Raw genomic sequence first — 23,540 nt, 5'->3', positions numbered from 1 at the left:
TACTCAGGAACAAAGACAGGAAGCAGAGCGTAAAGAGGCACAAGAGGCACGATAAATGCCAGCACAGGGAAGCACTCCGCGTGTCCCAGGAGGGGATACCAGGAAATCAAGGAAGGCTCCCTGAGGAGGTGACTACTGAGATGTGTCACATTGACCAGGGGGAGATGTGGGTTCAGGGCACTTCATTCTCTCTTCTCGCCACCAATTGCCTGATACCTTTTCTGTGACTTTTCTGTCCTAAGTTTACTCTTAATGTTCATTTCAACCTGATTTCACGTGCGAAGGAATTCTGGGCTCTTACACTCCCTGGGGAACAGCCATGAGCCCACTCTCTTCCTCATGATTGGTTTCTGAGCAGAATTTTAAGAGGGCACTAGAGAATAGCTTTAAGGAGACGCCCTCCCCACCAAAGTAATTCTCCTGTATCCCTGGCCCTTTACGTCCCTGGAAACAATTCCACATTGTGGCAACTATGGTCTGGTCTCTCCCTCGTACAATGTGCTCAGTCTCCTGCTTCGGATGGCGAAGTAAGTGAAATCCACGGAGGGGCTTCTCACCACCCTCCTCGTCGGGTCAGGCTTCCCCACTACCTCCCTGCCTCGTGGCTTCCTTCGGCACTTACATAAGAAGATTCTTATGAAATGGCTACAAAATGAAAACTAAAATATCAGAGACGTAGAAGTAGTAAGCCACAGGTCTGACAAAACAGCTGCATATGAAAGGATTAGGAAATAAATTAGAAGAAACTCAAAGGATTTAGAATCCATTTCAGGTGCACTGCAAGAATATCCTGCCAGTGTGGGGAGAACAGGTCCAAGTTAAAACCCAGGCAGTAGAGAGGATCCATCCGTTACTGGCTGCCTGATAATGTTCTACCTTGAGGTTTATAATTCTTCTTTCACTCCTTAGCACTTTGTAGGGCCAGGCTCCTCAAAGTGGAATCAGGACCACTTGCATTAGAATTACCTGACGGACTTGTTAAAATGCAATTTCTGGGTCCCCAGCGATTCTTAGGCATTTTGAAGTCTGTGAACCACAGATCTCGGTACCATATCATTCTTAAGTGGTTGCAACACCCATGCTAAATCACTCAGTTAAATTGCTCTTTAAAATTTGAAGGAGACACCAGTGGCTAAATTGATTCTTTTAGAAATTGTTAAGATTCTAAAAGTAGTAATGGTGCAGTCACATTGTGACCGGTTTTAAATGATGTAAAAGTTACACACTGAAGTCAGAAAGATCTCTGCAAAACGTAAATGTGGTCACATCACTCCCCTGGATAAACACTTCAGTGATTTCTCATTGATCTTTTGGTAAAGGCCCAGAGCCGTGGTCCCAACAAACCCACCTCCTCAGCCTAATCCAGGCCTGGAGTGTCCCCTGCCCAACATTCTGGTCTTCAGGTCCTTCAACATCCAAGTCCGCCCTTCACATGACCTTCACACACACTAGCCACCCACAGGGACTCTTCTTTCCCCAGTAAAATCCGTTCTTCCTCTTCCCAGATCTCCCTGACTATATAAATCCCCCTGCTGTAGGCTCTCCCAGCATCAGCCCTTTCCCCCACAGCCCCTGGCACAGTTTAAATGTCACATTTATTTGTGCAATCCTTTGAGTAATGTATATTTCCTCCACCGGTGTCTAAGTAGCCCATGACATCAGCTAAAGGACTATTTTGTTTTCTTCCCTAGGAAGGAAACCCACCATTGTTTATGTATCACCTAGCACACCCATGGAACATAGCTGGTGCTCATTAAATATTTGTGAATGAACAAAGGAACTAAAGAGTATCTAAAAAGCAAACACTGGAGGCAAAGGCAGACCCACAATAGCCACCAGGAATTTAAAATACACTCGGATCCCTCTCCTAAAAGTTAAAAGCTCCAGGGTCTCGCCAGCACCCTGAAGACTAAGACCTATGGCAGCTCCCCTTCCCCTGCATATGATACTAGATACCTTCTTTTGCACTTACCACTTCAAAAGGATGAGCCCAACTCTTCCTAATGCAATTCCTGGATTTTGAAAGGAGAGTGAAGTTCAGCATTAAAACTGCTATTATGCCATTTCTCTGGGCCTTGCCTTGATCTAGTTATGAAAAATTACCCTAAAGCCTATTCACCGTCTGAAAGACGTATGTTGAAATGAAAAGAGACCTGGGGGTTTCCATGATGACTTACTTCTTATATTTGTGTACACCTTCGTGCGTCTTATCATTCTCAGCTCCAGGTGCCAATTCTCAGACTGTTTCACTGCATCTTCAAATGCTAGAATTGTTAGCAGCATATGTAAATGATTTCGAATGGCCCTCAATAAGTCGGCCATAATTACAACACAATCTCTACTACAGTGGAATGATGTTTCATGGGGATATAAACGAATCAACCATTACTGCCCTCTTTTCTCTGCCATCTTGCTGGCAGTAGGCCCTGGCTCAGGTAATGAATGGTTTGCTGCCCTGACTGTGCTCTTTTACATGTTCCTGAAGCAAAGCTCTCACAGCAAATTGTTCCCAGCTGAACACAATATTCCCATGTAATGGGTTCAACTGAGGCAAAAATGAATTGGACAAATGGACGGAGACTTGGAAGCAAAAGAGAGTAGCATTCGGTACGCTGCAGAAAATTCCTCGATTTTGAAAGAAGAGTGAAATTCAACATAACAACTGCTATTATGCCATTTCCCTGGGCCTTGCATTGATCTGGGCAGCCAGCCTCCCTGACAAGTAAATTTCCTCATCTGTAAAATGGGTCCAAGGTGAATTAATATGTTTGACTCGCTCTTAATCTGATACATATTTTGGTATGGATAGAATTCCCCAGTGATTTACTGTAAATCTATATTTCACCATAAAAATCTTTTTATGGGTCTTTAAACATTTATTTAACACTGGATCCTATTTAAAGCTCCGCACTAATCCTGATATAGAGTAAAGAGGCATTGTCACACAACTGACAATCTAGCAGCTGAAAAATCCATACTTATCACCCTGTCTGGGAGAAGAGAAAGTGACGGAGATTTTTATTGTACACTGAAGAGAGTATATAATTTGTCAGGTACCAAACAAGATTTGATTATAGTGATTGATAAGTGACTTTTCATGACTATAGTAACAGGAGGTGCGGGGACTATACTTTGCAAAGCACAAGCTTGGAGAAGTAGTTTTCATTCGGCACATTTCTCTCCTACACCCATACTTCATGGCAGTTTAGTGTCTACACTGAGGTTTATTTTTTTTTTCGACCCACTCCATAAAAGCCATTACCAAGTGGCGGGTACATGAGCCACTGCTTAATGAGCTGGTGAGCCTGTCAGCTAGTTGTTGCCTTCCTGAAGGAACAGAAAGTAGAAAAGGCATTCAAACAAACTGGCAACAGCCAGACAGAATGAGTAGAAATGGAAACAGGTGGCTTCTACTTAGGTGGCCATAAAACGAATGGTCCAACCTGGGGCACTTTTGAAAGAGAAAGTTGGTACAGTTAATCATGCTGAGATGACAGAGCTATAGTGGGTCTGTGCACTCAGGATTATAGACGTCCTACTTTTATTTTGCTATTTTTCATCTCCAGAATATTTTCTAATCTGATTTCTAGGCTCAGGTTAAAGAAGAAAAATTAATACTTTCCTACCACCCACCTGCCAATGAACATTTGAACTGTCCCCTACTCACAGGAAGTTCCAAATGATTCAGAAAGGGACATTTACAAAGCGTTATTGGAACCATTGAGCTAACTCCTTAACAAACAACATAATCATATGAAACCCAGTTCAACCAATTAAAGTCCTGCCAAATGCTCCTCCACTACTGTTTCACAAACTGGGAGTTTCTCACTGGGCTCCAATCCACGCCGGACAAGTACAAACAGCCCCCAGAAGGCTGGATTCAAGGAAAGGGAAAGACCCCCAATTAGCAACCTCCATTCTCTCTACCCAAAGTAAAATAATAATAAAACAGTAAAATCCCAGGTCAGTTGTCAATGAATGGGGGATAGAGATCCATTTACAAGAGGTTTTATTGGAGGATCCCACATTGCTAACATGATCTGTTATGTCAGTTCTCTTAATTCACCATCGATGGTAATTTTACCTGACCTGTTTTTCAGCAGTTTACTTCTGCTGTATTCTTGAAGAAAAGATATGTAAATCAACCTAATAGTCTAGTCAAGATTTTAGGAGGAATTCCCCAAGCCACTTAAAGAAGATAAAGTAATAAATGTACGTCTTTAAATGATTTTAGCAACATATTTGAATTAAAAACTTGAATAAAAACGACTGAATTAGTACGAATAACATCAACAATAATAGCAAGTCCAAACCAATGCTTTCGGGGTATCCTACTTTACAATTATTATTATATTTAATTACCTCAGCAACTCCAAGAGGTAGGGACTTACAGTACACCCATTTGAAAGGTGTAAAAACTGAGGCTGAGGGCTTCCCTGGTGGTGCAGTGGTTGAGAATCTGCCTGCTAATGCAGGGGACATGGGTTCAAGCCCTGGTCTGGGAGGATCCCACATGCCACGGAGCAACTAGGCCCATGAGCCACAACTACTGAGCCTGCGCGTCTGGAGCCTGTGCTCCGCAACAAGAGAGGCCGCGATAGTGAGAGGCCCGCGCACCGCGATGAAGAGTGGCCCCCGCTTGCCACAACTAGAGAAAGCCCTCACACAGAAACGAAGACCCAACACAGCAAAAATAAATATAAATAAATTAATAAACTCCTACCCCCAACATCTTCTTAAAAAAAAAAAAAAAACTGAGGCTGAGAAAGGTAATTAACATACACCAAGTCAACCAGCCAAGAGAGTCCAAAAGATAATTTGAATCCTCAACCAACAAGTATGTATTTACTTAGCTTTACACCTCAAAGACTTTTCCCTTTTTCCCCCAAATCCATTCAGTCAGCAAATCTTTTTTTCATCAACAACAATATCCTTTCCTTCTGGCTTGAATCCAACCGGGGGGGGGGGGCGTTGGACCTCTGGAAGTTGTCTCTTTAAAGGAAGAGTTTTGGCCCACTACTCAGACTTGAAGATGGAGTTGCATTTACACAGCAAACACACTGCTTTATTTATTCATTTGACCAAGATTGTGTGTTTATTCGGGTAGGCCTAGAAGGAAAGGGCTTACAGCTTCCATCTTTCCTTGGCACCTCCCTCCTGCTGTACCATCTCATCTATCTTCCATGTGGCCTTGGGACTTAGATTTCTTATTGAATTCCAACTGTGTCTTTTCTTGCCTAAAATCCTTTAGCACTCCTTTCCGCTCAATCCAAATGCCCAGCTCCCAGAAGAGTTGACACAAGGCCTCTCTCAAACATTCTCCCACTACCCTGATGGCTGTATTCCCTGGTCTTACCAGGTTCTTTCTTTTAACACTCAGCTTTCCAGATACTTCTCAAAGTCACTTCATTGTGAGCTCCTTCCTCTGTGATCTGCACACATTGTAAACACGTATTTATCACACTCTATAATGGCTATCTATTAATGGATCTGTTTCCCCTCCAGCCCCTCTCACCACACTGCTCATATGAAGCAGGTCTTATAATGACCAGCAAGAGACTTGACTACAGGACATAAAATGCGATCAAAATGGCTGCAGAATGAATGAATGAATGAATGAGTGAAGTATTATGATGGGTACTGTAAGCCCAACAGTATTTCAATTTAATAATATTTATATGCATATTTAAGTATATGGCACACATTTTAAAAATATACTACAATTAATAAATAAATCTTTATTGTGCTTCTCTCATATTAATCCAGGCAAATGTTTCTCAAAACTCTCAAAGAATGGACAGTAATTGAGAAAGTAGTTCTAACGAGTTGAACTCACTTCTTGGCAGTAAAGTAAGTCTAAGGATGATGGAAATATATTCATTCCTTGAGAAAAGTTTTGATTTAATGTGATTTATACTGACTTGCTATAAAAGTGATAAGCACTGGAGAACATAGGATTTAGCAGGTGATATAATAGTTTCTTTGCTCCTAAAGACCTTTCAATATTGGGAGAGCTACATGGATATATGTGTGTGTGTGGGGGGGTGTCTTTCTCACACGTACACATACATACACAGTACACACTTACTATTTAGCGTATGAAAGGATCAGTCCTATTCCCCCAAATCGAAATTTTTGAATACTTGGTCACTTCCTATGAATGGCCCACAGTTGGAATAACTAGGTCACATGGTCCACTATAAAAATGCTGTGAAAATGATGGGGTGGGGCAGTGGTGAGGGTGGGCAGGAGTCAAGTAAAAATCAGCCTTACTGAGTGTTATTGGAATTCACTCTTCACTCAGCCAAAAATACGCAATCTAACCAAAGTCCCTCCACTGGTTCTACCTCCCAAGCCACATGCCTTCTGGTGGGCAAGGGCAAAGCCAGCTGTGGCTCTGCATCTGGATTAAAGAGCCTGAAAACAGAAAAAAAATTATTTTGAAATGCACTATGCTTCGAAATTAAGGGTAATTGTGTGTAGCAGCCTGGAAAATATAGCTCATCCAGGACTGCTCAGCCGCAGAACCCCACAGCACAAAACGCTGGCTTTCTAAACGCAATCTCAAGCTAAAAAAAAAAAAAAAAAAAAAAAAAAAGGCACAAAGGGCGGAAGGAAGGGTGGAGGTTTACTGTAGGGCTGTGACTTATAAGAAGGCGACTGCCTTGGGGAGACAAGCTAGTACACAGGCTGGACAATCTCTCTCCATCCCTTAAGCCCCTAGATGCTACTCTGCTACAGCAGCCCGACAGCGAAGGTAAATAACAGGTTGACAGATAATTACATAAGAAAACAAATGTGGCAAGATTAGGACAGAAATCTAATGGACAGAGTGGAAAAGGACTCCACATATAGCAATACCTTAAAGCGATGTCCTGGTCATGCTAATGGAACATCAATATTTATTACTACTCAACTAGCCAAGGCGTATTTTACCAGCGGAGGAGGCATTTCACCCTGTTAACTCATTCCCAAGCAGACATTTCCTTAATCTGGTGACAGAGACCTCTGAACGAGCCCAGCTGAGCTTTGCGACCACCTCCCTCATTTCATTTATCTTATTCGCATTACGTGGACGTTATAGCTAACACAGTAACCAGGGGCCAGAATTCAAGACCCTGTGAGGAAACTGAGGCATAAAGTCACCAGCTACAGTTTTTTTCAACCAGAGGGTGCCAGGAAGAAATACACATGAAATTCAGAATTGAAAGCAATTTGGGTTAGGGAGACAATTGCAATTTTAGCAGGAGAGGAAGCTAGAGAGGAAATTTGGAGAAGTAGAGGAAATAAATGAACATAAAGGACGAGACCACCCATCTGTGAATAAACCACCTTAGGGCAAAGGGATAACCAGTAAATAGAAAACTGGGGCACTTATAACTGCTGTCAAAAGCCTAGCATGTCTGATAGCCCACAGTTGAACTAATTTACGCAAGAAAACAAAACTGTGGGGCTTCCCTGGTGGCGCAGTGGTTGAGAGTTCGCCTGCCGATGCAGGGGACACGGGTTCGTGCCCCGGTCCGGGAGGATCCCACATGCCGCAGAGCGGCTGGGCCCGTGAGCCATGGCCGCTGGCCCTGCGCGTCTGGAGCCTGTGCTCCGCAACGGGAGAGGCCACAACAGTGGGAGGCCCGCGTACCACAAAAAAAAACACAAAAAACTGTGGTTCTTACTAGGAGAAGGAGGTTAGCAATTGGCAACGTCTGGAGACATATTTGGTTATCGCGACTGGGTGCTGTTACTGGCATCTGGTGGGTAGAGGCCAGAGAAGCTAGTAAACTTCCTACAATGCACAGGGCACCCCCCCGCCTCGACAAAGGATTATCCAGCCTCTGGATAATCAATGTCAACAGTGCCAAGGTTGAGACTGCCTGATATAAATGGTCAACGTAGAATGGGCAACAGCCTGCAGGAAGCAAAAGAAGAGAATCAGTAGCCTCAGCATCACCCAAGGGAGAAACCATCCTGGTTAAGAACTCCAGTCTCTGGTTCACTTAGTTGGTATTAATACATGGGGCAGGAGAAACAGCAAAAAATATGACTAGCTGGAAATTACTCTGTTAAACGTATTCCCTCCCCCAAATTGGTCCCCCCCACCCCCCCAAGTGGTTCCATGCTTTTGCTTTCACCATGACTCATCCACAGAGGAAAAAAATATGCTGGCTAAAGAATATGTGTCTATTCCCCTCGGCAAACATCATTCTCATTTTTGATTAATGAATTGCATTCTGGCTTATACGCGTCAATATCATGAGCACGCTGATGGGCATGCTGTCCCTGAGAGAAGGATCTCTGACTCCCAGGACTAAAGAGGTCAGCTTTAGAATGGGATATCCAAAGGGAAGCACTGAAAAACTTGGCCTCGGTGGTGGCAGACACATCCCTAGGTGCCACGGTAACCCAGGGCACAACCATCAGATCCCAGGGAATTTCTACCAGCATACAGGAGTGAAGGGCCCCCTGGGAGGGCCGCAGCATAGCTCAATGTGGGGATCCTGGCCTCAGACCAGGCTAGTCCAGGAGAACCAACAAGAAGAATAAGTATTCAACACAGGCGTCATGGGGCACGGGCAAGAAACAACAGGGTAAAAAGAGTCAGAAGAGGTGGGTGTAGGCTCAGATCTACTCTCCAAATACACTAGTGACATTTCACTTCTCCAAGCCACTTCTATAAGATGGGATATGAATACTATACCAGTTCATCCCCACCATTTCGCAAACAGCATTCCAGGAGGAAGCATGTCAGCTGTCGGCACAAGGAGGAAAATGTTGCATGGATCCTGTGACTTCAAGCCCCCTGGGGCAACGCTCAGTCAGGGCTTACTCAGTCCTGCCGCCCTCAAACCACTGCTCCTTATCCGGCAAGTACGACCCACCCAACCCATAGCAGTCCTGGAGCCCAGCAATTAGTACGGACGTTTTCCGGTGTTTTCTACTGAGGGAAGTTTTGCTCCCCGTATTAACTGTTAGAACGAAAATAGTCAAAACTGTAGCCTCAGTTCCTAAAATGGAGGTTCCAATAATAATCCTGCTCAGATTCTGGAAATCAGTGTTTGCGGGGGCCTAGAACACTGACTGAGACTCATCATCGCATTCTATTTATGCATGTGACTAATTTCTCCACTCAGCACCAGGCCAGGCTGTTGCTGTGGTTAATTCTGTTTGATGAGCTAGCATCCCTCCTCCTGCATGGATTCCTACACGATACTTGGCTGTTCACCCCACCTTAGGCCAGTGGCCAAAATCTGCTCAGACAGACCTGTACTTATCCTGTGAAAGCTTAGAAAGCATAGTACTAAGTCACAAGTTAAATTAATCATGGATCAAAAGCGTGATTTGAGAGCTTCAGTTCTGGCTACGATCTATAAGTTCCAATTGTTGACACTCAGACAACCTAAATTATCCAGGGAACCGGAAACTGCAACCAGTGTTGCATTGTGCTTGCAGGCTGGCTTTGTTGTACCTAAAAATGCTGTGCTTGGCGTATTCAAAGGCTTTCACGGGCCACACGCATTTCATGGGAGCCACACGCTGTACCCTGGATGGCTGGTCTTCAAAATCCTGATATTTTGGACAGTGCTGAAGTTCTCAGCCTTTTTCTTCTTTGGTTAGCCAGTCCCAAGCCCTGGTCAACTAAGAAGCTTAATCTGATTGTGTATCACAGCAGTGTGGCTGCCACCAGAAGAGATTACTTCTGTCTTTGCAAACCTCTGAAAGTAATTAAAAGCATGCATATGGGGACCGTGAGGCATAAAATATGAAAGGAAAAGTTCAGTGAAGTAAGGTTCCAAAGACCTCAAAAACTTAAAGATCTCAAAAGCTTAAACTAAAACTTGTCCAGAAAAGAGTATTTTCACTCGTTTTATTCTAACTTAAAGAGTTATTACAGATAATCTACTGTCTCTCCATATCACTAAAGTGAAATACATACACTTGGCTCTCCAGCTTTGCCAGGACGTCAGCCTCGGGGCCTAGCAGACCATCAAGTTCTATAAACAGTAGTATTTTAAAAGTTAAGTCAATGACTGATGCTTTTACTGCATCTGATTCAACATTTGGAAACAGCATCTCTTGCAGGAGATTAAACCAATAGCATTTTGGGGGGCGGGGAGCTAAGTGTTTTTTAAAGTATGGCCCTATGAACCACTTTCATCAGAATCCCTGGTAAATGGTTTAAAATACATTCCTAGGGCCTCCAGAATGATTAAAGCAGACTTTTTTCATCACGACCCACATTAAGTGATACATTTGACATTAAGATTTGGTGTCCGTTTTGTAAAACACTCAATTTTCTATTGTACTCTCTTCTATTTCATGTTTTCAACTGCTGGTCCAGACCTAATAAATTGATATTATGATCCATTCCTAGTTGTAACGCTAAGCTTCAAAAACACGAGACTAGTTAATTAGAAGAAGCAGAACTGGAGTTGCACAATTAGCAGCAAACACTTGAGGCTTTGTGATGGAGAGAGGGTTTAGTAATTCCCCACCTTTTCTAAGTTCAACAAAATGAATGTCTTATAAATCAAACTACCCACTTGGATAGTTTCAGGCATTGAAAAGTGGTTGCAGGCTTCAGTTACAAACCTTAAGGGTACCCACTGTCTTAGCTCCGGACAGGAAACATCCTCCGTAGGAATGATTACCTCTAAACCTTCAGTGTTAAGAAAGATAATAATGTCAGCAAAGTGTGTGCTCAGAGCCCCTTGGCACACCCCTAGCCACATCCTCTCTGCAAGGCTTCAAAGCACTCCCTTCCTCCACCTTTCCCTACCCGTTCACACCCAACATCCAAAGGGGTATATTACTTTAAAACACTCAAATATTGCCCTTTCTCAATTTAATAAAGGCTTACGATTTAGCAGCACTGTAGAAACCCCTCATCCATTTTCTCTCTTTCATTTTGCTTCTCCTGGGCATTTCTCATCTCTCTTCTCCCCAGCACCTGCCACCCAGCCCCTTTCTGTCTCCCTCTCCTTCTTCCCTTACTCCTCTCCTCTCCTTGTCTCCCATCTGCTGGGGGAGTGGAGTGGGATACAGTGGATGTCTCTGACTTCACTCCACTCACAGTAATTCCCTTCTTCCCAGGGGAGTCTTTCTTTGGCTAAAGTACCACACACCTTTAAAAGACATTCTCCAAGGAGAGTGATGACACAGACGGCAGATCTGAAGCAGTTATGTGTTATTAATAAACTGTTCTGGTTTTCCACTCCCCCAAGGAAATCACCTCTCTGTTCCTTTCTTCAGGCTGAAATTCTAAGGGGAGGAGTTTACTCAAGGTAGAAAGGGATCTGCAAGAAGTGTGGCTGGGCATGGGGAGAGGACAGAGGAGAAAGAGCAAAAGCCCGTTACCTGGGCTTCTTACTTGCCGCTGATGCTGCAGTATTTTGTTTTTGTGGTGTATTTCCCTGGTGAGCCTCTCTCATAAAGGCGTATCTTAGTCAACAAGTATTTCTTGAGCACCTACTACGTGGGAACCAGTCTAAGTTCTGGACCTGTAAACAAGACAAGGCTCCTGCCCTCGTGGATCTTCCATTCTAAGGGGAGAGACAAACAATAATCAAACAAACAAGTGAATATATAATGCCAGAGGGTAAAAAGTGCTAAGAGGGAAAATTAAGTGACTTAAAAGGACCAGGGAGTGGCTGGTTGCTATTTTATATGAGGCAGTCAGGGAAGTCCTCCTGCAAACTGACAACTGGGCAGAGACCTGAAGGAAGCAATGGAGTGAGCCAACTGGGCACTGTGGGGAGAGGCTCCTTGCGCAAAAGGAATAACACGTGCCAAGGCCCTCATGAGAGAACTTGGTGAAAAAGAAGAGTGGAAGGCAGTCAGAGTAGCTGTCTGTAGTCAAGAAAGGCAGAGAGATGAGACACGGGAAAGGGGGGGGGGAAGGGGGATAAGGCCATCAATAGGACCACCCATCCTGTAACCCAGTAACTGCTCCAGGTCCTGAATTCCACCCAGGTCTGGGCCAGCCTCCCAGCAACCCCCTCCCTGACACCTACCAAGCTTCTTCCCTAGTTCCCTTCCCTCCTCACACCATCCACCCTGCAGAGTCCCAACACTCTAGGTCATTCCCTCACAATTTCCCCAGAGGAGGTACAATCCATCTAATTAAAAACAAACAAAAGTGAGTAATAAGTGTGGTAAGAAATTAACATGAACCTTTAACCACAGCCCTTAAGAGATAGGAAATGTACCATAGTAAAGAGCGGGTTCAGAAGGTCAGCTGTAAGGAAGAAAAGTCTGCTACTTGACAGCAGGGGATCTGACCTTCTAACTCACAGTGCCCAGTTCTGTAAAGTTGATATATAAATACGGGTCATTAATTACTTTTATTTACTAGTTCGGTTAGGGTTAGGGTTAGACAGTAACTTTTATGTACTTTTATTTTTTTTATAGACAAAAAACCCCAAGAACAACAACTCAGAAATTCTTCCACTGCCCCACACACCACCCCCAAGTCACTGGCAGCCGTAAACGAGGAGCCTGTGGCCTCTGCCTCCAGAGGCAGAAACCCTTGCCATAGGTTCTCTGAAATCTTAAATATAACGAACCAGATCCGCATCATTTATGGCCAGTGGTGTTAGCAGGCCCTACGTCTGAGGCACTGGACATCACGAAATATGCCCCGCGAGTCCCCGGAGCTGTCCAGAGGCCCGCAGAGCAGGGTCACTACCGGGGGCCAAGCGCTAGGCTTTAGGTCAACGCAGGTCCCGCCGCCAGCAACCCCTGCCCTGAGCAGCCAATTTCAAACAGCCCCTAGGTGGCAGAGGGTCACTCGGCGGAGCCCCTCGCGGTAACACACACACACACACACACACACACACACACAGACACACAGACACACACACACACACACACACACTCGCCGCCCTCGCGCGCGCCCGCGGCACCACACGAACTTCCCAATCCCAAACGCACGCGCGCACCCCCGGGCCGGCTGAGTTCTGTATTTCCTCTTCCTCAAAGCTACTCTTGCGATCTCGGCCGCCCCTCTCTGCTCGGATTCCAGGGCCCCCGAAGCTCGGCTGCCTTCCTTCTCTTCAGGCGCACCCGGTGCGCCCCCTCTCTGAGGCAGGGATCACCCATCGAAGCCCCCCACCTCCTTTCCCGGTCCCAGGGGGGACTTCGGCGTGTCCCCGGGAGGCGGGTATTTACTAACAGTCGCCCGGGGCTCCCAGCTGCCCCAACCGCCCCCTCGCGTCCCTCCCGGCCCTCCACGCCTCTAGACCATCACCGCCCCCTCCCAGGAGCGCGTTCGCCGGGGGATTCCCTTCCATCTGCGAGTGCCTGAGAAAAGCCGGGAGTCCTAGCTGCCAGTCCCTTCTCCCGCGCAGCCTCTCGGGTCTCCAAGCCCACAATTCCACACTCTCCCTGTCCCCAGCCCCCCGGCGCCAGCAGCCCAGCCCTCAGTCAGCCCCCTCCAGCCCGCCCTGACCGAAACATCTCTGCGGGTTCCCTGGCCACCGGCCCCGCGCTCCCTCCTCTGCGCCCCTTCCTCCGCTCCCACTCGCCCTCCCGCCGCCCCCTCCGCCCTGACTTTCCCAACTGGGGCAGAGTGCCCCACGCGCCCACAGCCTTCACCCCGGCGGCCACCCCCCGCCTGCGCCGCGACGCCCCCAGGGAGAAAACACAAGTGTCTCCGCGGCGCCCAGAGTCCCCCCGCGCAAGACGCCTCCTCCTTGCCCCAGCTCCCTCCCCGGCTGCGCTGAGGTCAGCGAGTCAGGGCGCCGCGCCAACCCAGGAAACTTTACGAACCTGCCCGGGGTCGCAGGACGGCGGCGGCGGCGGCGGCGGCGACGAGGGTTCCCAGCAATCAGAGCTCGGGCGACCCCGCGACCACTGAAGGGGGACCGGAGGGTCTGTCGCCCAACTCGGGGCCCCGGCGGTGTGAGTGGCTCTGCCTCTATCCCTTGCCCATCCTCGCCGGTTCGCGCTCGCCAGAGCACACGCACTTACACTCCGGGTCGGCCGGCTGCTGCGCCGCCGGCGGCCGCTGCTCTCACTTCCTCTTCCTTCCTCCTGCTGGCCAGAGACACATTTTGCATCTGCAAGGCATCCCGAGATTAGCCGCGAAATCTCCTCCCGAGCGGACGCTGCGGAGTGGCCGCCGTCGCCCCCCGCACCTGCGCCCGGACACGCGTGGTTGACGCGTTCGCCTCCAGCCGGCGCCCTGACGCCGGTCCACTGCACTTTGCCTGGGGGATGGGGATGCCCACGACTTTTTGAAGTCCCCCTACTTAAAAAGAAGAAAATGTCAAACACCGTGTACGCCTCAGTTCTGCTATAAATAATATGTGTGCAGAGCATGACTTCTCGAATGAGCTCACACGCGGCGTTTTGCAGGCACTAACTCCGTCACCCTCATAGCGCCCCCTCCGGGAGGCCGAGAGTGCGCGGCATCTTTTTATAAGCCTTCAATTTGGGCAACTGGTTTGGAATTTTGAGGAGAAACTTCGGTGGGCTGTTTTAAAGCTACCTTAAGAGGCTGATGTGTTTGTTTTGACGTTCTGCCTCGACCCTTGGACGGCGCGACAAAAGTAACAAGAGAACGTTTCCTCCTCCTCAGTCACCTGTGCATTTACCGACCAAAGGATTTATTTCTCATCGATTAAGCCAGGGACTCCCTAATTTTGCATAACTTTGCATAAAGCAAAACATTCTACCCCCAATTTGGTATTTAGGGTACATTATTTGCTTCATACAACCTACTTCAGTCCTTTTCAAAGCAGAAATCAAACACGTTGACTCCGAGTAGCTGCCAGGAGGGAAATGGCAGTTGTTGGAAGGTTGCAGGAGAAACACCTGTCCTCTCCAAATTCAGAAATATCTACGCTGGCTCTACCAGAAAAGGCAAAGGCAGTTGCTATACATTCCCTGCAAAATGACAAAGGAGGTAAGTCGGGGACAGGGAGGCATTAGAATGTAAGGTGGAAGCAAACCTGTTCTTTAAGTTTCAATCCCACCCCCTAGCCCCCCAAGGAGACTTAAATTTTAACCATGTGCCGACTGTCCATTAGCAGCCAAGAGTTCCAAGTAGCTATTGAACGCTTGAAATGTGGCTAATGCTGAGATGTTCTGTTAAGTGTAAAATAGACACTAGACTTCGTGTGAAAAACAGAATGTAAAATAGCTCGTTAATAATTTTAATGTTGATTACATCATTCCAACAAATGATGATAGTTTAGATGTGATGACTCAGTTGGGTTAAGATATAAAATGTATATTATATACACTAAAAATAATTTCACTGGTTTGTTTTTACATTTTTAACACGACTACTAGGAAAAGTAGGACTATACACATGGTTCTCATTAGCGGCTTATATTATATTTCTAATGAACTGCCCTGATCTGACCCCTTATTACATGCATAACCCCAGGAGGCAGTATTAGTAGCTGGAATATTCGGGTCCAGATCATTATAAACTAATAACTTAAAACAGTATGATTCCAGGAAAGTAATTTCACTTCTTTATTTCTTCATCTGTAAAACAGTAATGATACAATAATAACAGTCAACAGGGCAGCTATCAAATGAGGTAATTTAATAAGCAGTCAGTAAATGGAGCCTTTACTAATGATGATGAGACACTTTTATAGTGATAAGTATGAATCTTATCCACAACTTTCTAGCTAAGGCACATAAAGACCTTTATTTTAGTGCAGACTCCATGAATACTCGGTAAATGTTAGGTGTCATAATTGTTCCAAGGGTAGACGGGGAACTTTGCACAGCAATTAGACAAATCCACCTCCCTGTAACCTTTGGTCCCAGCTCTGCCCTCTGCAGTTAACACCGAGTAAGTCACATCCTGCCTGCAAGAGATAGTCTTTCAGATCTTTGAAGATAGCCCTAGAATTCTACCTAAACTTTCTCTTCCGAGGATTAAACATTGTCAGCTACTCTAACTCCTTTTCATGTGATATGGCTTCAAATCTCTTTCACCATTTTTTAAAGGACACCTGTCTCTGCCTTTTAAAAAAGTTGTCATATAAATTAACTAGCTAACTAACTAACCATTAAAAACTATTTATAAGCTCTTGTCAATTATTTTTCAGATACATCTCACTGTTAATCCCAGTGCAAGGGAAAGACTGGAAATTCTTTGCTGTGTTACGATTAGGCCATGTCCATGCTTATGAGGTTAGTCTTGGAAACCAGTTTCTGGTCCACCTTCTGTAAGTCTCTTTGGACTTGATTCAGGCATCCAGTGTCTCCCCATGTCTGCAGGTTAGGTTAGAACACTAGGGTCCTGGATGACACCCTACTAAGAAGCTCCCTCCACCATGGTGGGGATCAGCATTCTTTGAGTTCACTGGTTCATTCAGTTACTAATGATCTTCTTAACTGTGCCATTACCAAGCCTTATTTTTCTATTGTATTCATAAAGACATATTAGATGTGTCAAATGCCTTAGAGAAATCCACCTTCACCCTGGGCTAGCTGGTGGTCTGCAGTGGGCACTTTTGTAGAGCGGGCAGTGTGGTGGTAACATGTAGAAGGGCTCCATCTCTGGACTTGGTTGTTGGATATAAATTCCAGCATTGCCATTTACTGGCTGCATTACCCTATGCAAGTGACTTAACTTATGGACTAAAACTATACCTACCTGGGAGGGTTGAGTGAGGATTAAATGAGTTGATACAGTAAAGCTCTTAGAACAGGGCTTGGCACATAGAAGCACTCACTAAATGTTAGCTTAGCTATTATCTATAACAGTCCTCTAATCAGTAAATAAGAGCAACATCTCCTCCCTTTTCCCACGCATCAGTTTCTACCCATAGGGCAGGGAAAGAGCTAGTATCACGACTCTGATTTTATTTCAGCTCCTGGTCAGAGACTGGGCCGTTCAATCCCACAGGTCATGCTGTGGTAGAGAGGGTGGCCATTATAATAAGGATCAGGACCCAAGGGCAGCTCATCACTTGCAGTAAGTCCACCAGGGCAGGGCTAGGCTCTCTGCAGTTGGGCCGGCCTCATCTACATCTCAAATGGTTGGGGAAGTGGACTCAGGATCTCCCCTATAGGACCACCCATCTCAGTCTCAAGATGGCTATAGGAGAAAAGGAAGCACGGCAGAGAGAGCTGGCTAAAGAACAAAATTCCCTGAAGCCTGAGGTCTAAACTGCTTCCCGCAACCATGCTTACAAGACAGCTTTGCACTGTTGATGGATAGAGAGGTATTTGGGCGAATTTCCCAGATTTAATAATTCGATCCTGTGTTTCCAACATCTTTATTCTTCCTTGTGTTTACAGAACTCCAAGAGAGGAGGGATGAGTACCCAAATGTCACCATGAAACCCCAAATTGCAAAAATGGCCTGTTATATTTTTAATCAATGATGACTCATGTTGATCAACTCTTTCCTTCCTAAGCATTCACAAATATTCATTTCTAATTCATTTTTAAAAAACACTTACTGAACTGCAAATCAGCCCTGTGCATTTAATAATACATTTCATAATTTGCTTCAGAATTTTGCCTCAAATCAGCTTCAACTTCCTTGATCTGTAGCTTGAAAAATCTGTTCTCTTTTCCTGTCTTAGAATCAGGCTTACGATGGCTTGACTCCAGTCTTGAAACAGCTCTGGGGGTAGAGAGAGTGACCTCAGCTCCAGGAAGCTGCTATACCAGAGATAACAATGTCTGGGTAGCAGGCAGACACCTGCAGTCCAGAGCCACTGGGGTCAGCCCTGGGACAAGCAGAGTGACAAGGGGGTCTGTATGCCAGGGCCTTCCTTCTCTCCATCATTCCTTAATTCAATGTGCACTGAAGGCCTTAAATGTGAGCTACCGTGGGAGGAAGGGAGGCTACAATGGTGAGCATGAGAAGCATGGGGGGCCCCTCCTGGCACTTCCAACCTAGTTAAGAAGACAGAATGTAGTAGAAGAACATAGTAATAACCAAATATTGAAGTACCACGTGGAGGCAGGGATGCTACCATCACCTGTAAGTCTCCCTGGGAAGCTCTGCTAGAGTTGGAACGTGAAGGATGAGTGAGTATACGTTAGCCAGGACAGTGGGGGAAGGCAGTGGGCTGGGTAATGGGGAGGGGTTCTAGATCAAAAAAAGCAGTTTGCACAAAGGTCTATAGGAATCATAGTGCAGGCAGAACCTTAAAAAAGTCAATTTGGTTAAAGTGTGAGAATATCAAAATTGAATCTAAGAGCACAGGGCAAAAGCCAAAATTTGGAAGCCCTTGGCAGTCATACTGAATATATTAAGGATAATGGGAAGGCACTGAAAAGTTTTTTGTTCGGCATTCTTTTGTTTTGTTTTGTTTTCCAAGTGGAATATTTTAAGCAAGAGACTATCATGGTTGGTTTTTTATTTTAAAGGTTCATCCTACCGAATAGAGAATGGATTAGAGGGGAGACAAAAAGGCACGTGGGAAGAACCGATAGGGAGTTATTGCAGGAAGCTAAGGCTAGAGAAGATGGAGCCTAAGTCACCAAAACCAAGGGCCTGGGGAGAACTGGAGAAACGGAAATGTTACAAAGGAAGCAGAGGGCCCGTAGAACAGATGGTCGGTCATCCTAGTTGTAGAGGCCCACAAACAAACGATTTGCTTTTGCCTTGCTGCCTCGGCCCAACCAAACACTGAACTTGGTTGGCCTTCTTGTAACCCTGTGTCCAACATGGTACTACCTGCAACACTTGCCCCCAGGTCAAGGACGGGCTCGAGAAATGATGAAAGGGATGACTCTACTCTTGTTTGGCTACTGACCATTTCTGTGACACCATTACTCTGGGTTCATGCCCAGCAGATCCTCATTTCATAGTAATTATAAATTGTCCAGTGGTGGAGGACACCCATCAAAACATGTAAACTTTACTCCCTGCACCAGCTCCCTCTGCTCTAGCCATCCCACCCTATTTTTAAACAAAAAATATCTCCATGGACTGCCAAGTCATCCATTAACCAAATGCATTCTCCTGTTTGGATTTGTGTTTAGGAGGGCATTTATCAAGACTTTCAGATCTATATCCACTCTCTACCTCCCCTTGCCCAAAGAATGATGGCCAAAGAAATTGCATTGATCAATAACTCAAGGAATCCCTACAGTGTTACAGTAAACACTGACAAGAGGATTGACCCACCAGTCTCATCAGAGCAAAATCTGCAAAGTATTCAAATGTCCAGGCTCGTGGAGTTTATAGATATGGAAAGGAATCCCAGCTCTACTTCTTAATAGCCATGTGACCTTGAACAAATTATTGTATTTTTCTCTGAGCCTATAATATGGAGTTGATTATATGATGATACTTCTCTCAAGCAATGCCTAGCGTATAGTAAATACTCAGTAAATTTAGCCAAGATGAATGTTAACCACTCTGCACTAGTAATGGCTATTAACCTCTTCTATAATGGTCAGGTGGAAGTACAATAATCTTTATTTTTTCTTTAAAAAAAATTTTAAAGAAATATATGTCAAATGTTTTTTTAAAATATAAAATAGTAAATGAAAAGTAAAACTCTCTCCCCCCTACCCCTGCCATCTCCAGTCCTGGTCCCTAGAGGTCAACACACTTAGTCATTTCTGTTTTTAATTATTTAGGTAATTAGTGCCATGGTTCTAATTGTCTATACTATTATCTCTTGGTTTATCAATTTCATACAGTATCTTATTTATTCCTTTCTATGAAAGATTTCTAAAACTTTGTTTTACCCCCTCTTTCTCAGTTCTTCTTCTTTCTGATTATAACATCACATTTTGGTGTTTTATTGATGATAGTGTTTTATTTATTGACACAGACCTTCTGATATTATCATTCATGTCACTTCACTTCCTCTCATTCTTTTTATCCTATGAGTCTTTATACTGTCCTCTAGGAGAGTACACTGGCTCTGTCTTCCAGCTCGTTAATTCACTCTTTAGCCTTGTCCATTCTTACCTTTAATTTATTTTAGTTTTTTGTTTGTTTTTGATGATCAAAATTTTAATTTCCAGATTCTCTAATCGACACTTTTTATAATTACCTCTAGTGGATGCTGTGTGCACCACACGAACCCCTTCCCCTTTCCTTTCTATCCTCCACCCCCACCTCAGGACCAAGGTGCTCAGTTGTGGAATCACCACCCTGTCCCTGATCCCCCCAGGCTGCTGAGAATATCGGTGTTGATACCTCATGCCTGAGTACCTTTCCCTGAATTGCCCTCCCTTGCCCAGTTCAGAGCATCTCTTCAAGGCCATCCCAGCTCTAGAGCCAAAAAGAGATCAGCTGAGGTTTCCTCCCATGTTAATTTTCGCTATATCTGATCAAGTCTACTCTCCAAAACTCTGGTGGCCTTTCTTTCTCCTTCCTTCCCTCCCTCCCTCCCTCTTTTCCTTCCTTCCTTCCTTTTCTGGTGTGGCTACAAACTCTTCTTTTTAGCCCCAGGGGGTTGGGACTAGAGGAGGACTAGATGTGTGTAATTATGACATTATATTTCCAAACTTAATACTAGTTTTACATTTTCAGTGTTTATTACATTTATATTCTGCTACCTTCTTTCCTGACACTATAATGAAAGTTTCTTTATATATTGTCTATTAGTTGATTCTAAAAATTTTAAAGCAGAGTTTACAGTATTATATGTTATTACACATGGCAGAGGCAAATAGCATGACTGCACTGAAAGAGAAGGAATATAATCCTATGTCATTAAACCAGTCACCCCTGAAGAAGAATGTGTCAGGAGTCAAGACTGAACAGATTCTCTCTTCTAAAGTCTGTCAGTTGTCCACAATTTGGGTATATTTTAACTTACTTCATGGAGGCATCGTGACTTTATGGTTTTTTCCCTCCTTGGAGTCTGAAATTGCCAAAACATATTAAAGTCTTCCATGTCCTTACACATGGAATCCACTTTACTCTTGAAGACATTCTCCACAGAGCCTTCAGATTTTCTGTCCCATTGTCGCCTACTCCCTCACTGTTTTCCTAGAATTTCTTTCCATTACCCTCTAGTTATGTCCCCCATTTCTCGAATACCTTGTCTTCTGCTTTCTAAGACTCTTTTTTATTCACTGAAATACATAACCAAAATTTTTTTTTTAGAAAGTGTGAATGGAAGGCCAACATTTCTGAGAACCTTCATGTCTGAGACTATCCTTACTTTGCAGTTACATTTTTGATTGGCAGATTAGTAGCCATCAGAACTCTTTAAAACATGGCTTCCTGTCTTCCAGCTGATAAGAAGTCAGAGGTCAAAACCATCTTCTTCTTTTGTGGTTTGCCTCATGTACCAGTCTGTGTGCCTATGTGTATGTGTTTTCATTTCTAGAAGCACTTAGAATCTTCTCTTTATCCTTGACATTCTGAACTGTTGTCAGGATGGAAATGGGTGAGGGTATTTTATCACTGTTCCCTCTTGGCACTACATAAGCCTTTCAAACGAAGACTTGTCCCTTTCAACCTCGGGAAATTTCTTTCTGTATTTTCTTCATTTTCATCTCATTTTTTATATTCTCTTTTCTGGAAGTTCTATCTAAATCATTGTTGGACCTTCTGTATCACATCTCCTTATCTCCTACATTTCTTCCCTTTTTTTGCTCTGTGCTTTTCTAGAAGATTCCTGACTTTATCCTCTGACCCCTTTAGTGAATTCTTTTAGTATCAGCCATCATTTTTTTTTTTTTTTTTTAGTATTTCTGATTGTTCCGTTTTTCATAGCAGCCAATTCCTTTTTTAAGGACATGTCTTCTTGAACCTCTTCGAAGATTCTAATTAAAAACTGTTTTGTTTTGTTTATAAATTCTCTGTTTCCAGAATTATCTGTTAATTTGAGGTTCATTTTTTCTGTTTTTTCACCTTGGTTCTTGTCTCTGGGACTGATGGTTTTCTTTGATAGTCCAGTGATCACAGATTATCAGTTTTGTATTTCCTAATATTTATATCTGTGAACACGGATAGTATATGTGTAGGTATTTTCAGGCATATCTTTTAGTTTCTTCAGACAGTAGCTCTCCATTTTTAACTAAGTGGTAAACAGCATTGATGCTGGTCACCCTCTAAATATAGGTGGGTCCCACTGACCCAGCTGTTCTGTACTCAGTCCTTGATTATTGCTTAATTAAATTCCTTGATTACTGCTCCGTAGTCCATTCTTGCTCCCAGTGCCTGCAGCCTCTGAGCCAGCATAAGGTTTGCTGGACAGATCTACCCCTATGTCTTTGTATCATCCTTCCCCTGTGTCTCTTCTAAGTAACAGCTCCCTCCACTCTGATAGATGATCACGAAGATCTAGTCCACCTTCCATGCTACATAATTTCATCAAAACTCTGGCCTCTGTTCCCCCATTCTGTTCTCTCTGTGGTTACCTATTGATCCCCTTTTGTATACCTTTACTGTTATTTCAATGGGATTTTTGGACAAAGGTGAGAAAACCCAAGTGTTCAGGCTACCATCTTCAACACAAACCTCCCTTGATTTTCCAAATCACTTCACTCTAATTTAGCACCCACTTACTGAGTTGGCTGGAGATCCAATCTCAGTTGATTGTATAGGTCCATCACCCCCTCCACGATCATAGGAATGGATGAGAATGTTTATGGGTGACCCCCGAAGAGGTCTTTTGGTCTGTGGCTTCTTCATGTTGGAGCCTCCATGATGAGGGCTGACGAGTCTGCTGGCGTTGCAGGTCACTCTTTGCCACGCATGGAGATCTTGCTTGCCATGGTTTCCAAAGCCCTGGCACTCAGTTCCCTGTGCTCTGGCCCCCATGCAGCCAAGCTTTCCCACTCCTCATGAACAGGAGGGCTTACCTGGATTCTTCAAAATGTCAATGTCATGAAGATTTAAAAAAGAAAGAAAAAAAAAAAACAGTGAGGAAAAAATAAAGAGATTATTCCAGACTATAAGAGTTAAAAAATGTTAATCACACATAAATAATACAATGAGTAAGTTTTGATTAGATCCTGATTCACTGGGGAAAGCTACAAAATGTACTATTGGGACAACTGGGGAATTTAGTCACTGTATAGTAGATGATATGGTATTTTTTACTTTCTTGTGTATAAAAATAGTATTGGGCTTATGGAGGAGAATGTCTTAACATATATATATATATATATATATATATATATATATGTGAAATTGGGCAAAACGTTAACAATTCTTGAACATACAAGGAGGGTACAAAGGCATTTATTTAAATAGCCTTTCAAATTTTCTGTATGCTTGAAATTTTTCAAAATAAAATGTAAGGGACAAAATTATGTTTTTTGGAGGGAGCAGTCCTGAGTTATTTTATCAAAAGCTGGCAGGGACTTAGATTTACTTGTATTGGCCAGCTGATGCAGAATACTTGGGCCGATTCCACTGAATTAATAGATTTCTCCTGTAAGGTGCTCTCCTTGAGCCTTAGAATCTTGTCTACTGGAATGAAGTGGGGTCTACCAAGTTCTTGTAAAAAGCTACAAGAGACATCTTTTATCTCTGAAGAGACATCTTTTATGTGAGACTCTATAAGGACAACAACAAAAGGACAAGTTGAAAATGACTGAACTCATGTTGAATGAAAACTATACATATTTAATAGTTTAAT

The 23,540-nt window shown here is 44.2% G+C and overlaps 1 protein-coding gene and 1 long non-coding RNA gene across 2 annotated transcripts in view; both read right to left on the bottom strand.

Annotated features, from left to right (window-relative positions):
• ELMO1 (engulfment and cell motility 1) overlaps window positions 1–14,190 on the bottom strand; it is a 551,203-nt gene extending 537,013 nt beyond the window's left edge. Inside the window, exon 1 of the mRNA XM_027102174.1 lies at window positions 13,765–14,190. The gene's annotated coding sequence lies outside the window, so the exon portion shown is untranslated. The remainder of the gene's footprint in view (window positions 1–13,764) is intronic.
• A 1,192-nt stretch (window positions 14,191–15,382) lies between these two features.
• Window positions 15,383–23,540, bottom strand: part of LOC113618225 (uncharacterized) — a 36,818-nt gene continuing 28,660 nt past the window's right edge. The window contains exon 4 of the long non-coding RNA XR_003431930.1: window positions 15,383–22,765. This is a non-coding gene — a long non-coding RNA (uncharacterized LOC113618225). The remainder of the gene's footprint in view (window positions 22,766–23,540) is intronic.

The sequence above is a fragment of the Aethalodelphis obliquidens genome, unplaced genomic scaffold, assembly GCF_003676395.1.
Source record: "Aethalodelphis obliquidens isolate GAN/ISIS:26980383/991018 unplaced genomic scaffold, ASM367639v1 scaffold5, whole genome shotgun sequence".
NCBI lineage: Eukaryota > Metazoa > Chordata > Mammalia > Artiodactyla > Delphinidae > Aethalodelphis > Aethalodelphis obliquidens.
The sequence above is the reverse complement of the archived record's forward strand: the minus strand, read 5'-3'. Positions and strand labels throughout refer to the sequence as shown.